The sequence below is a fragment of the Schistocerca piceifrons genome, chromosome 3, assembly GCF_021461385.2.
Source record: "Schistocerca piceifrons isolate TAMUIC-IGC-003096 chromosome 3, iqSchPice1.1, whole genome shotgun sequence".
Classification (NCBI taxonomy): Eukaryota; Metazoa; Arthropoda; class Insecta; order Orthoptera; family Acrididae; genus Schistocerca; species Schistocerca piceifrons.
In genome coordinates, this window is record NC_060140.1 from 703,340,599 (window position 1) to 703,356,403 (window position 15,805).

At 43.8% G+C, this 15,805-nt stretch overlaps 1 protein-coding gene across 1 annotated transcript in view; it reads left to right on the forward strand.

Moving 5' to 3' along the window:
- Positions 1 to 15,805, forward strand: part of LOC124789977 (homeobox protein B-H1) — a 467,814-nt gene that overhangs the window by 231,063 nt on the left and 220,946 nt on the right. The window lies entirely within an intron of this gene.

The following is a 15,805-nucleotide window of genomic DNA, read 5'->3' on the forward strand; positions in this document are numbered from 1 at the left end:
CTTTTCCCAATGACGAGGAGCAACTCCAAAAACACGGAAGAAAGAAATGCAATGGCGAATACGTTTAGATTTGAGCTACACAACTGATTAGTGATAATGAAAATTTGTGCCGGCCTAGGACCAAAACCAGGATTTCCCGCTTATCGCGAGCGGTCGCCTTAACAACGTCGGCTACCTGAGCACGCCTCCAGGACCGACCTCAACATTCATAAGTCACTGTGTGTCTACGTCCTGTACTTGCATAGTTGCTGTGATTCCCACACTGGGAGAGAAGTTCATTATTATAGCTGCGGCGTTGTCTAGGCGTGAAATGCTATAGGCAGTGTCTGTGTCATACGATGTACTACGCAATGTCCTTCAGATATGCAGGCATGTCTGAAGGACGTTGCGTAATACATCGTATAACGCAGACACTGCAAACAGTATCCAAAAACATGTCCTGTTGCCAATTCGCAGCCCATTGGCTTATATGAGAACTAAGAAGAGAAGGTAACGTTCGTCGCAAGTTTCTGAAAACGAGTTAGTCATGTAATAGAGGGCCATCCTTTTCATGCGCAGCTGAGCTTGAAATCGTAAACGGTGACCGCCGGCAACAAGCGATGAGAGAGCGACCCGCGTGTCGGCGCTTCCGTTAATTAACTCACTTGCCGGGTGACCGGCGCAATTGCTCGCGCCGGAAGCCAATTTTAGAGCCGGCACGCCCGCTTTCTGTCGGAGGCAAGCGCCGCTATAACGCGCCACTGCAGCGGAAAACTAGCCAGTGCTGTGCTCGGCTGGATGTCGCCGTCGTCCTGATTGCCCTCGTCTTTTCTTCTGCTCATTCTCTGTACGTGTGGTTGCGCTTCCTGTCGTGTTGCATCAGTTACAGAGCAAATTAGACCACCGCGGTTATTTTACAGTTATACATAAACTGCTCAAAAGAATTAAGAGAGCATAATTTGGGCATCTACCATACTCCATTGAACAATGAGGACTAGATATATTACCAACTTATACCTCGACATTTCGCAGATTAAGTACACAGCGAAACATCGTTACATCCACGTTCATTTACATAAAAAGAACTGAAATGTCCGACACGTGTCCAAAACAATGTGTAAGTGACCATGCGTCCTCTCATCTTGGGTGCCTTCCATTGGATTTTGAGAGTTTCAGTGACGCGTATGCCCTCCGTGAGCGTTTATCACTGCCTGACACCTACGTGGCATGCTCCGTGTTAGTATTGGGAGGTCATCCTATGGTATCCGGTCGCGTTTTTGAGTGAGAGCCCGGGAGAGTCCTCGGAGAGTCTGTGGCGGAATAGGATGACCACGAACGGGTTTGTCAAAGCAAGTGTCACACGTGCACGAGGGGGCTTAGATCGGGGCTCACCCTCGCCCATTCCATTTCCTCAGTTTCCAGGCCTCGCAAAACATCGTTGCTGACTGCTGACGCCCGCTACGTGGGCCGTGGCATTAGAAGGAGTTCAGGGCCACAACCGTATGCAGCAAGGAAGTAACAGGAGCTGTTCGATGTACTGTCTGGCGGTAAGGCGACCATGGACAACAAGATTTGTATGGCTGGCAACATTGGAGCCTCCCAACAACATCACAGAACCTTGGAAATCTGTCGAATTGGCAAGTACCGCTACCACGGGTCTCCGTACACGAACACGGCCATCACCTTGAGACAGAGGATATCTAGACTCATCTGTGAATAACACGTTTCGCCAATGACGAAGTTGCCAGTTGACATGGGAACGGCATAAATGAAGGCGAGCTGCAAGATGTTGTGTCAAGCGGAGTACTCGAATAGGACGTCTGGCTCGTAAGGTCCTTCTCGTAACCTGTTCATTACCGTCTGATCGGACACGGCGGCTCCATGGCTCTTCTGAGATCGTCTCGCAGTGCTCTGACGGTATCCGTACGACGCCGCAATGCAGAGATGGCCAGATATCGGTCTTCACGTGGGGTTGTAACGCGTCGGCGAACTTGTCCAACACACCTTCTGTACTGACTTGTCTCCCTATAGCGTGTCCACAATCTATGGGTGACACATGGTGAGGCATTGGTATCTGCAGGAACACGTTTTTGGATCATATAGATCGCCCTTGCAACGTACACTGCATTAAGATGTCGCATTGCACGTGCTTACTTGAATAGTGTCCACAAATGACAACTACCACCTCTGTACCTTACTAGAAAACATTTGGACACCGGTACTCACTTCCTTCTGAGGGGTCACGACACATTGTAAAGCATAATACAGCCAATAGACGACAAATCATTTTAATTGTCTACGTAGATTTAAACCCATGCAAGAATACTACAGGTACTGCCTGTATCGAAATCGATTGAACCTACCGGACGTTGATACATGTGTTCCCTTAATTCTTGCCGGCCGGTGTGGCCGAGCGGTTCTAGGCGCTTCAGTCGGGAACCGCGCGACCGCTCCGGTCGCAGGTTCGAATCCTGCCTCGGGCATGGCTGTGTGTGATGTCCTTAGGTCAGTTAGGTTTAAGTAGTTCTAAGTTCTAGGGGACTGGTGACCTCAGATGTTAAGTCCCATAGTGCTCAGAGCCATTTGAATCATTTTGAACCTTAATTCTTTTGAACAGGGTAATAATTTTCAGAAACCAGAAAGAAGAATTGAAGGAAGGAAGGGTTTATCGTCATGTCGACAACGAGGTCATTAGAGACGGAGCACAAGCACGGAATGTCTTTTTTCCTATTTTTTTTCCTTAAGAATGGGGAAGGAAATCTGGCATGGTCTTTCAGAGGAACCATTCCGGCATTTGTCTGGTGCGATTTAGGAAAATTACGTAAACCCGAAATCTGGACGGCAGGGCGCGGATCTGAACTGTCGTCCTCTCGATTGTGAATCCAGTGTGCTAACCACTGCGGTACCTCGCATGGCGAATAATGAAATTGATATGCCCAATGGTCATTTTGCCTGCATACGGGTATAAAGTACACGAAAAGCAATTCCGATCTCTGTCTTGAATTAATGGAAAAATAATTATTTAAATAAAAATAAATTTTTGATATAAGACTTTTTACATCAGACTAAAAAGTATGAAACAACTTCTCCTAACCCCATACAGATTCGTAACACGTTGCAAATAGTCCTGAAAATTCGTGCTTGTGATATTTTAATAGATGTGACGACACTTGCATGATTTATAATGAAAAACGTGGAGTGTGTACGATACATAATTCATCCATGGATAATTCGCCTACTAAAAAAAAAAATGGCTCTGAGCACTATGGGACCAGAAAGAAGAATTGAAGGAAGGAAGGGTTTATCGTCCTGTCGACAACGAGGTCATTAGAGACGGAGCACAAGCACGGAATGTCTTTTTTCCTATTTTTTTTTTCCTACTTAAACCTAACTAACCGAAGGACATCACACACATCCATGCCCGAGGCAGGATTCGAACCTGCGATCGCGCGGTTCCAGAATGTAGCGCCTAGAACCGCTCGGCCACTACGGCCGGCTCGCCTGCTAAACATTGTCTATTGCATGCGCCCCACGTTTTTCATTATAAACTTTACAAGTCTGTCATAGTTATTAAAAAATCATAACCACAAATTTTGACAACTATCAGTATGCAGTCAGGAATCTCTGTGGGGCCTGGGAGAAATTATTTTATGCTTTCTCTGATTTAAAAACATAGTTTATTAAAAATTTATTTTGTAACGTACCCTCTGTTATTTTATTGTTGTTTTGTGTTATTGTAGTTGTAGAGATATGAAATTATTGTAGTGGTTTGCTTAGTCAGCCGTACTTCGGAATTTTTGACATTAAATGGAGCCTGAAACTTGCGTAATAAATACTTCGCGTGAAGTGCGATTTGCGGCATAAACAAAAATTAATTGCGGAGATGCAATCCACTGAATATTAACAGAAAAGCTCTAGAACAATGCGCACGATTGACTAGACACATTCAGAGGGTACGTACATTCGCGTACGAGTGGTTGCGATCGGATGAGAAAGATCTATGATAATTTTTTTTCGTAAAATAATTACGTCGTAACACACTGAGATTGCGAACGTACAATCAGGGTAGAGGCACGTACGTTCTAACATTCCCCGTGGCCTGGGTAAAAGAATTGCAATTATTTAAATTTAAGAATATTTCTTTTTCTATCGGACTCCTGTTTTTATACGAAATTAAGTTTGTAGGTTCTGAATGTCTCGTCAAAAACACATCGAAATTAATCTTAGCGGCCACCAAAGGAAAGTAGTGAGCACAATCACGTACCTCTATTGTTGAGCAGCGCCGTCGCGAAGATCGTCGCCTTCTCGAATTAACAGAATAATTTGTACTCCATTGGTATGGGATTTAGGCTTGATCTTGACAGAAATTATAAAACACACACATAGACATGAAATTATACAGTACGTCTTTACGCCAGCACATCAGAACAAAAAGTAGTTAATACTAGAAGTAATAAAAGAATCTCGAAATTAGTCCTTTGTCTATCAAGGATAAAACAGTTTTTCAGAGTATTCCTCTGGTATGACAGTCGAAAAAATTTTCTTCTTGTATCTTTGAGATTAAATTACAACATTTTTTTAGTTCCTATTCAATTTTTATTTAGATAATAATTTTCTGATCATTAATCTTGTGTGTGTGAAACATCTCAATGGATTATAAATATTTAATAAGAAAATATTTTTTGTTTAAATAATTATATATACTAGCTTTGTACCCACAGCTTCACTTTTGTATGCATTTGCCGCGTGTATTGCCTAAAACTACTCCTGTCCCTTGCTTTGTTCATCTTCTTTTCCATCCCCCCCCCCCTCTCTCTCTCTCTCTCTCTGCTCAGCCGTGCCCATCTGCTTGCATACCGCCTGTGATGCTTGGCAGCACAGTACTACCCACACAACATGCCGGACCTGCAGGGCAGCCGATATGTCAGGTCTTAGCAGCTTTTTCACCCCACACCCCCACCACTGTCGTACAGACTGACAAGAAAGCGAGTTCATATTGGATTGTCATTCATTTGTGAACAATGGTTAAAATTTCATCACTGGCTGATTGGGAAGTTAGTTTAGAATCAATTATAAAATTTGTACCCAACAGACAGACGGAAAAGAGTGCGACCTAATGGCGCAAGATCAGATGAAGGAGATGGGTGCAGAATGACTTCCCAACTCAACTCCCGTATAGTGCTATTTTTCAGTCTAGCAGAGTGCGGCGGGCGTTAACGTGGAGTAGCATCATTTCACGCAGTCTTCCCAGTCGTTTTTCTCGGACTGCGTCTGCAAGACGTCTCAGTTGTTGACAATAAATGTCAGCAGTGATGGTTACACCTTGGAGACACAATTCGTAGTGCACCACACTGTCACTGTTCCACCAGATGCATAATATCATCTTTTGTGGATGTGGACAGGTGTTTGTATGGGGATTTGCTGCTTTGTTTCAACTCAACCATTCCTTTCTTTTATTTCTACTAGCATAAACACACCATTTCTCGCCAACAGTAACCATCGTGAACAGAATGGTCGATGTTGTTCATGAGCCAATTGATGACGAGCAAGCAGAGATGCACATAAGGGCACCTGCTGCTTTTTGTGGTTTTGGCTTAAAACATGCGGTACCCAAACGTCCGATTTTTTAACCTTCCCCATTGCATGAAAATGTCACACAATGGTGAAATGATCACAGTTCATCACATCTGCCAGTTTTCGAGTACACTGACGTGAACAATTGTGGATTATTGAAACATTTTCTTGCCGTGCTCAGTCCAGTGACATTGTCCACATACATCACGCAAATGTTTCTGGCTGCCTCTGCTGCTGTCGCCCATCTGGTGAAATACAGAAGACTATGTCGGAAATGTTCCGATTTCTCCACTTTGCACGCCATTTTGCAGCGTCCACAGCTGTACTCACTATCTGAAAATAACAATATGTAAACTCAAATAGCAACCTACAAATGAAAAATGGCAGTCGATAAATAAACCATTACCAGTTAGAATACCAACATGCAAAACAAAAACGCTACGAATGTACGCACCAACCTAGTAATTAAGGGTTTACCTCTTGTCTCGTTGTTGCCGGTTTGTTCTTGTGAGGAAACATTCCGTCAGGTTGTGCCCTTTTGTGGTGCTAAAATTGTAGGAGTGCAGAATTTCATTTATTTTGTGATCTTTCTGTTTGTAAGTGTTAAACATAACAATTTTATGCGATCACCACATTTAAATGGCTAAAAGTGCTTCTCTGCACTAATAAAACGTCGCCTAGCTCTAGTACACGCAGATATGTACAAATACAACAACAACCAGATTGGAAGAAAACGTATAATTCTAAGAATCATGCTTTGCTTAAAATGCAGTCTGAGTGAGAAATCGTGAAATATTAATATCGCAGCTCAAGGCTTCTCCAATCAAGCCTCCTCTTTATTATATCTGTATAATTAGAGAGTGTCGCCACCTGGGGACGTTACACTGCTCATCGTTCGCACGGTTGTAATATATGTTTGCAGGTAATAAAATCAACGCTAGTACGATTCATTTCTCAAACTTTTTCGAGAGATCGTGATTCAAAGTTTTACGAGCCCGTCGAATACCTTGCGTCAGGACCACCCGTCGACCAGCGGCTTTAGCTCAACGGGCTAAGGCGGCAGAAACTGCTCTTTGTGCGTCGCTTTCTTTATCTTTTATTCTAAATCTTTAATCAAACACATGTATCGCTGGAACGAATCTTATTTTTTCATAAGAGAATAATAATAATAACGGTGGTGAGTTGATAGCGATATATAAAGAGAGATAGCTATAAACAGACATTTAATTATCGATAAACTCGTACGCGTATCACAGATATATTGTACATTATTTGAAACTTGTATGCCGAATAACACTTGACCGGATACGCGCATGAATGTGCAAGGGGTGGAGAAAAATATGGAAGCGCCAAAAGCACAACAGATTACCATGGCCAATGCGGCGTAAGAAAAGCGTATGTATACAAAGTAGCTTCCAGTCTTGGGTGTATAAATACAGGTGCTCTATTGTTTTCAGTGGAATCTATTCTACCTGAAAAATAGTAGCAACTTCAGTAACGACGATGTAAGTGGATAGCGATCATGCAACCTTACATACAAAGCAGATCACGAAGATTCAATAATATTGAGATCTGCTTACTTTGGTGGTCAGGGGAGATACAACAAATCTAAATCATCCTCACAATACCAGTCCTGGACGAATCGAGTTGTGTGAACGGGGGCTCTGTCGCATTGGAACGAAGCATCGCCATTGGGAACAAACATAACGATGTATCCTGGGATGGATCTGTTCGGCCAAAAGTGTCACATAAGCCTTGGCAGTAATGTAACCTCGCCACGAGGCCCATCGAATACCACAGTATGGCTGCCCTAGTTTTCACCGAACACCCACCATGTTTCACTCTTGAAACATAAACTCGACTAGATGTCGAAACCAGTGTAAAAGAAGGCTCATCCGACCAAATTTTCTCCTTCCATTGCTCCGTAGCGAGGTTTTACGACTTTGTCTCCAAGTTTTACTGTTAAGGGTACTTGCACCACTGATGAGTGGTTTTGGAATTCCAGCTCGTTGTGCAATTCCCAACTTAGCAACTCCCTTCGTGTAGTTTTGGTGCTGACAGTGTTCGCAAATGAGAGATTCAGTTCTACTTTTACAACTGTTGACCTCTTATTTTTCCTCACAATCTTCTTCAGTGAACTTCCGCCGCGATCGGTCTGAAGGTACTTTAGTCCGGGTTGTCACACAGCGGAAGATGTTTTGCCGGTTTTCCTGTATGCAGTGTAAACATTCGATATGGTGTCTCTTGAAATACCAAACCCTTGGGCTACCTTGGTTACGGAAGCACCCACCACGCGAGTATCAAAAGAATAGGCCACGTTCGAATTCACTTAGCTCCGACATAATGCATTCACGACTACTCAAAACAACACAGAACACTGTTCTGACCACGATTGACACATGAAGAAGTGCAGTCTGCAGGCTTGGCAAACAGCTGCATTTATGTTCAAACATGCATTTCTGTAGCTGTTACGTATTTTGTCCAGCCCTTGAAAAGATCGTTTCATCGAGATTTATTACTTTATGTCGATTACAACTCGCCGCAAATAAGTAACTATAATTATCACTATTACTGTTCTTCCTTTCCGAAGAAACATGATTCAGTGTAGTGATACACTTGTTTATTGGAAGATTTGGGAAAAGAACAAAGAAAATGACGTGACCCTTATATAATACGGACAGATTTATAATCTGCAGTCTTACCCGTTTGTACGAACACCGCTGCTCGACCGTTTCACTCTCGTATGGAATTCAACAGTTCCGTAAGAAGGTGGAAGGCGTAAGCATTCTTTCTAACGACGTCCAAACACAGATTTTCAACCTCTACTCTGCATATCACGCCATACACGTTTCAACAGATGATGAGTACTGGTGTGCAAACCTTAAGGATTAACGTAACTTTCGCGAGATAGCACTGCCAAGTATCACAGTTCGATGGAACTGCTACAGTGTACTACAGAGGGTAACTGGAAGAAATATCCAATGAGGAAATATCCCATGAGACAAACAACAATTACATTTTTATTCAAAGACGATAGTTACAATGAAGTCACCGCGATTTAAGATGTTCCCCTTGACTTTAAAAAAGTGGGACATGTTTCGTAATACCGCGGATGGTCACCATGGACAACAATGCAAGCTCTGCAACATGCTCTGATGCTGATCAAAGGTTTGGTAAGGCGTTCTTGTGGTAGGGCCCGGATTTGAAGGTTTTTAACCTTGTAGAACCTAAAAAGTGCTTAATTGTATTAAAAGGCCTACAAGGGGCTAAATACTACTTTAACAGGAAGAGTGGGATTAAAGAGGTTTTTAAATAGATTTTCTGAATTAACACTACATAAAATCAGTGAAGTGAATTTACGAATTTTAAGAAAAGACATAATAATTAAATTTATACACTGCACTGAAATCCAGAATTTGTATGGTGTAATGTCGCTTGTCTTTATAACTTGATACAGTGCCAGCACGCTTCTACTTTTTACAAATAGAAAACATTGTTTATTGTTATTGATTTACACATCGTTGAAAAGCTTACACTTTTGTCTAATTTTCAACATAGTCTCCATTTTCTTCGACACACTTTTGAAGACGGTGCTCCAGCTTTTGTATTCCTAAGTCGGAGAAGTCGCCCACCAACCCGTTGAGGAAACTTGTGACCTCTGCTCGGACTTCATCGTCGCTCTTGAAGCGTTTGCCACCTAACTGTTCCATTAGCTTGGGGAGAGGTGATAATCACTGGGGGTTGCGTCCTGGCTGTACGGGGGATGGGACATAAAAATCCACGTACATTTCTTCAAAATCTCCCGTTTTTGACGAGCGACGTGGGGTCGAGCGTTGTCGTGAAGAAGCACTACTCCCTCCATGAGTCGTACTCTTCGGCGATTCTGGATTGCTCGCCGGAGTTTGATGAATGTTTCACAATATCTGTCTGAGTTTATTGTCGTCCCAGGTTGCACGAAATCGAGAGGAATACCCTCTTCCTATCCCAAAAATGGTTCAAATGGCTCTGAGCACTATGGGACTTAACATCTGAGGTCATCAGTCCCGTAGAACTTAGAACTACTTAAACCTAACTAACCTAGCGACAGCACACACATCCATACCCGAGGCAGGATTCGAACCTGCGACAGTAGCAGTCGCGCGATTCGGGACTGAAGCGCCTACAACCGCTCGGCCACCGCGGCCGACCGATCCCAAAACACAGTCGCTATAACCTTTCCTGCCGACTGCGTTTATTTGAATTTCTTTGGTATCAGTGAACCGGAGTGACGCCACTGACGAGATTGCTTTTTGCTTCGGGGGTGTAATGAAATACCCGCGTTTCATCTCCCGTGACAAGAGTCCAACAACTTCTCCTTGTTGCCTCCCCCCCCCCCCCCACACACACATACCCATTGTTGAAGAAACTTGCGAGCACAGTCAAGGTGTTGCTCCTTGTGTCCGTCAGCAAGCATCCGGGGGACCCAGCGAGCAGACCTTGCGATAATCCAACGTCTGTGTTAAAGGTTATTTCAATTGTGCCGTGGGAGCTTCAGGAATGCGTTAAACAAGTTCAAGGACAGTGACCCTCCGATCTTTGAGCAGCTCACTGTTGATCCTCTGGACAATCGCATCCGAAACTGGCGGCCTTCCACTCCGTTCATCATCGTGAACTTCCGTGCGACCCTCAGCAAAAGCCCTGCACCATTTGCGGACGTGCTGAACGGACATGCACTCTTCACTATAAACCTCAGTCAGTTGCCGATGAATCTCCATGGGTGGTAACTTCCTTGCGTGGAGAAACTGGACTACTGCTCGAACCTCGCACTTGGCGGGAGTGGCGATCAACACTTCCATCTCTGACGGCTGCCAAGCCAACACTGAGCGACGTAGTGAATCGCGGACGGGCGGGCTCGACAGTGGGGGAACCACTGTGCATGGCACTGTGGTCGGATTTTGCCTAGCACCTTTCCTCAAGGCTGTAGCTCATTGGGAACATTACTTTTGGTACAACCCTCATATGTTAACGAAATATTCCTCAAAGCTCCTACCCACATTCAGTCCTTAAGTAAATAGATCAAACATTCCCCTCACAAATGAACACGTACACTATGTGATCAGAAGTATCCGGACACCTGGCTGAAAATGAATTACAAATTCGTGGCCCCTTCCATCGGTAATGTTGGAATTCAATATGGTGTTGACCCACCCTTAGCCTCGATGACAGCTTCCGCAGGCATACTTTCAATCAGGTACTGGAAGGTTTCTTGGAGAATGGCAGCCCATTCTTCACGGAGTGCAGCACTGAGGAGAGGTATCGATGTCAGTCGGTGAGGCCTGGTACGAAGTCGATGTTCCAAAACATCCCAAAGGTGTTCTATAGGATTCAGCTCAGGACTCTGTGCTGGACAGTCCTATACAGGGATGTTGTTGTCGTGTAACCACTCCGTACGTTGTGAACAGGTGCTCGATTGTGTTGAAAGATGCAATCGCCATCCCCGAATTGTTCTTCAACAGTGGGAAGCAAGAAGGTGCTTAAAACATCAATGTGGGCCTGTGCTGTGATAGTGCCACGCAAAACAACAAGGGGTGCAAGCCCCCTCCATGAAAAACACGACCACCCTATAATAGCACCGCCTCAGAATTTTACTGTTGGCACTACACACGCTGGCAGATGACGTTCACGGGGCGTTCGCCATACCCACACCCTGCCATCGTATCGCCACATTGCGTACCGTGATTCGTCACTCCACACAACGTCTTTCCGCTGTTCAATCGTCCAATGTTTACGCTCCTTACACCAAGCGAGGCGTCGTTTGGTATTTACCGTCGTCATGTGTGGCTTATGAGCAGCCGCTCGACTATGAAATCCAAGTTCTCTCACCTCCCGCCTAGCTGTCATAGTACTTGCAGTGGATCCTGATGTAGTTTGGAATTCCCGTGTGATGGTCTGGATAGATGTCTGCCTATTACACATTACGATTCTCTTCAGCTGTCGGTGGTCTCAGTCAACAGACGAGGTCAGACTGTACGCTTTTGTGCTGCACGTGTGCCATCACGTTTCCACTTCACTATCACATCGGAAACAGTGGACATAGGGATGTTTAGGAGCGAGGAAATCTCGCGTGCAGGCGTATGACACAAGTGACACCCAATCACCTGACCACGTTCGAAGGCCGTGAGTTCTACGGAGCGCCCCATTCTGCTCTCTCACGATGTCTAATGACTACTGAGGTCACTGATATGGAGTACCTGGGAGTAGGTGGCAGCACATTGCACCTAATATGAAAAACGTTTGTTTTGGGGGGTATCTGGGTACTTTTGATCACATAGTGTATTTACACGTTGGCACACCTGAGTCTTCGCAGCCTGATATTATGCCGACATTATCGAAAAGTGGAAGAGATAGCAGATAGATTCGGCTCTAGTGAGTCACCTTTTATTGAAAAATCCGTAAAAATAACAAGAATGTTCCATCCTAGGTATTTTTAAGATATCACTTCCAGCATCTACCTATTGAGATTCAACGCAAAGAATCCGCATCTTTACTACTGAAAGATGCTGTGGACGTGGTCTCCGAGGTGCAGATGTATTCGGAGGAAACAGCTGGTTTAGAGGTACAGCATATGTTACTAAGTTAAAGAATATTCTTCTGAGGAATTCCGGATACAAAGGTTAAAAAAGTTTTTGCCATTATTCAGGGGGGGAAAATTTGAAGGTTGGTGGTATTGGGGGCCACAAACAATTGAGTCGATGAAATATGCACCATTGACGACTTTTGCTACAGAGGGATGTTTCTCATCCTTGAAAAATATACTGAGAGACAAGAGAAGTCGTTTCACTTTACGAAACTCAGAAATGTGTTTAATTGAATATTGCGATACCTAAGTGACGTATAACATTTCTTGATAGTTGCAGCGTTAGCCCACGAATTACGGTCATATAAAGGTACACATCGCAAGCGTGTTTTTTCATGTGATCGACACATGAAAAGAATTTTCAGAAAAAGGCCTCTCATTGAAGTTTGATGAAAAGAGAAAATAATTTTGGCACGAATAAATATCTCAATTTTTTATGCATTTTTCGACTGCAGATAACGAATAATTAATTGTTTAATTTCGAAAGAGGAATAGAATAACTGTGTCAAAATCATAATAAAATTTTAAGTGTTTTTATACTGAACTGTATTTTCTTAAAAATACTCCAAAAACGTGAAAATAGTTTGTTTAAATCTAAAAAGGTCTCTTCCAATAAAAAAGGGCCAAATCCATTTTATAAAAAAAAACTGAAATTCCTGGCCATGGGGTTCACAATGGACAGCAATGAATGCTCTGCATCTCTCCATCGTGCTTCCACGTTGACCACAAGGCTGATAAGTTCTTGCGGTTGGGGAGTTTCATTTTTCCATATACGCGCTAGATGGGATTAAGTCGGGTATAGATTATACGTGTCCTTTACAAGTCAGATCTGGAAACTGGAGAGATCTGGAGAGATTAAATAAGAGTCTCTAACCGTTCTTCCCACCAACCTGTCGTCTTCTAAAGTTGTGTCCCCAGCGCAGAAAACAGCTCGTCGGTCGTGGGATCTTCTTCGGCGGAGGCTGCGCTGCTGTCATCTCGAACCTGTGATTGTTCTTTTTATACGATGCCACTTGCCCAGTCTAGGCTCTGTATCTACAGAGGGCAAGATCTGCAGTGCTGAGAATGATGGTAGGCGACACTTCTCATTAATGTATCCTGTTTTGTTATTAAATATTCATATATTTTATACTGTTTTTATAACACTCGACATAGCTTTGTTAATTGTACATTAACTTTTTCATCCCAATTCCGATATAGAGTACGACATGTCCATCTCTCTAGAACGCCCAAAACAGTTTAGCATGTCCAGTTCTGAAGAACACCCGAAATAAGAGTGACTAGCGCAGCCGAAGTACTTCGTCTCCCAGGCGAGCCAGAACGACCCGAAGGTGTCCGAAGCACTTCGGTTGCAATATCGATACTCTTATATCTCTAAAAACTAGTAACATTTAATAAACAGAAACGATAGATTCGTAAGGTAACCATGAGAGATTGTCATACTAAAAACTATGTTAAATACAATGAAAAGCATATAAATAATTAATAAGAGAAGTTAGGCATTTTGGCGCCTAACACCCGAATGTACTAATCAATCAGAAGGGAGTTCAGTACAACTGACGGACTCTCCCACGGGACTGGTACATACTGTACCATCTGTCGCTTGTACCTCACTCCACTTTTGTACCATATGCTAATTGGCGTGTATCAAGCAGCATCAAGGCGAGCTTCTAACAAAATACTCGCAAAATACTGTCGGCCACAGCCAGGAATATCACACGGGGGAACGGGCAGGCCCCGACATCCTCTTGTTCGAAGATCTCCTTCACTTGCTCTGTTAGATGCTGCCGCGCACTGTCATCCATAAAAACGAGGTCAGAGCCGAATGCACCACTGGAAAGGCGCAGTTGGTGATGGAGTATAGTGTCACATTAGCGTTGACCGGTGAGTCTTCCCCGTTCCCTTGACAACGCCTATGTAACATTACGTCTTCATCACAGCGTGTCTTGTCACCTGGTCCATCAAAATGATCATGTTCGACACTGTTCCTGGGTGCATTACTTGATCCCACCCCTCGCTATATGAGGGTACGTCCAGAATCACAACTCAGCCAGAATCTGCTCTCGTCAGAGCAGAGCACGTGACTCCACTCCTCTTTGGTCCAGCCTCTATGCTCTTGGCACCATCGCAAACGGTGCAGGTGTCAATGGATCACAACGTACTGGTCGTCCGGCAAAGAACCCGTGCGCATACAGTCGGCGTGGCACTGTGTAGCGTGAGACTGCGTGCTTTGCAACTGTCAAGTGTTGTTGCAACTGCATCCGCTGTTTGACGCGGGTCCCATCATGCCGGTTGCACAACGTAGCGGTCATCTGCTGCTGTTGAATTCCTCTCCGAGCAGTAGTGCCTGTGGTTTGGAACGCTCCCCATGCACGTGAAACAGTGCTGTTAGCAAACTCCTGGGCTACACCCATGACTCTTCGTGCTCTTCCCAGTTTTCCAATGATTTTCCTCTTGTGAATTCGTCCAACTGTTCCCTTTGGACCAATTTATAAAGAAGAATACCACAGCAGTGCAACGTAACTGCTCGCTGGCTGACACACAGTTTTTTTCTCGTTCCTGCAACAGACTCGTGTTGCAGGTCCAGTCCCATCTGGTGCCTTGGTCACGCTATATTAACGCTGTGCGACGTCCAGCTTTCTGTGCACGACTGGTAGACCTCTGGCAACATGATCGCCCAATTTCATACATTTCTACCGTGATGTCAATATATTATTTCATCTGTCTCCTCAAGTAGTGCAAAACAGTGTTCATTGACAATTGTAAACCTTTCATCAAGTGGAAAACAGATAGTAAAACTGTATTATTAATTACTGCTACCCGACTTCCATCGATAAAACTTTCTCAGACAAATAAAAATCAAAGACAATGCCTGGTCATTGTTGTTTAAATACTGCTAAGTCATAGCGCTTTTAATCGTATCGGTCTTAGATGTGGCGAAGTGAGATTTTCAGATGGAGTGGCTGAGCATTTAGGGCAGGCTCATCCAAGAATTGCGTCCGGCGGGCGCGCCCGCGCCCCGCGGGTGCAAGACAGTGTAGTTCAGCGCCCTGTCCGCGACAGTGTGTCGCTAGTGTCGGCATAGGCGCGAGAGAGAGAGAGAGAGAGAGAGAGAGAGAGAGAGAGAGAGAGAGAGCTGCGGAGTGAGTGAGACCGCACAGCACTGCTCTGCGCTGGACTGTCCCGCGGTCAGATCTAATGTAAACAAAATATTCTTTTTTAGAATTAATTTTATGTAATGGATATATAGTCTCATTCTTACTGTTAGTAGTTATAAGTAAGTATTTTTTTATAATTCGTGCTACAATTTTTTGTATCTCGTTTCAGAGTTTTAAAATCGAATTCTTAGTTTGCTGTTTTGTACGTAATAATTTTAACTGACCAAGTTTGAAAACTTATTAAAATAGAATTAAGGTTGTAAAGCTCTTTAATTCTTACAGTCAACATTGTTAAAGAAGACAATTAACATTTTACACGTTTTTCTTTTTCGAGGAAACGATTTTGTCTAAGCTTGGTACAATATTCCGTGAGACGGATAACCTCAAAGAATTGGTCAAATTTTTATCGGCAAGGAATCAACGGTTCTTAGTTTTAGCAAGCTTTAAAACAGAGAAAAAGCGCTCACAAATATACGTG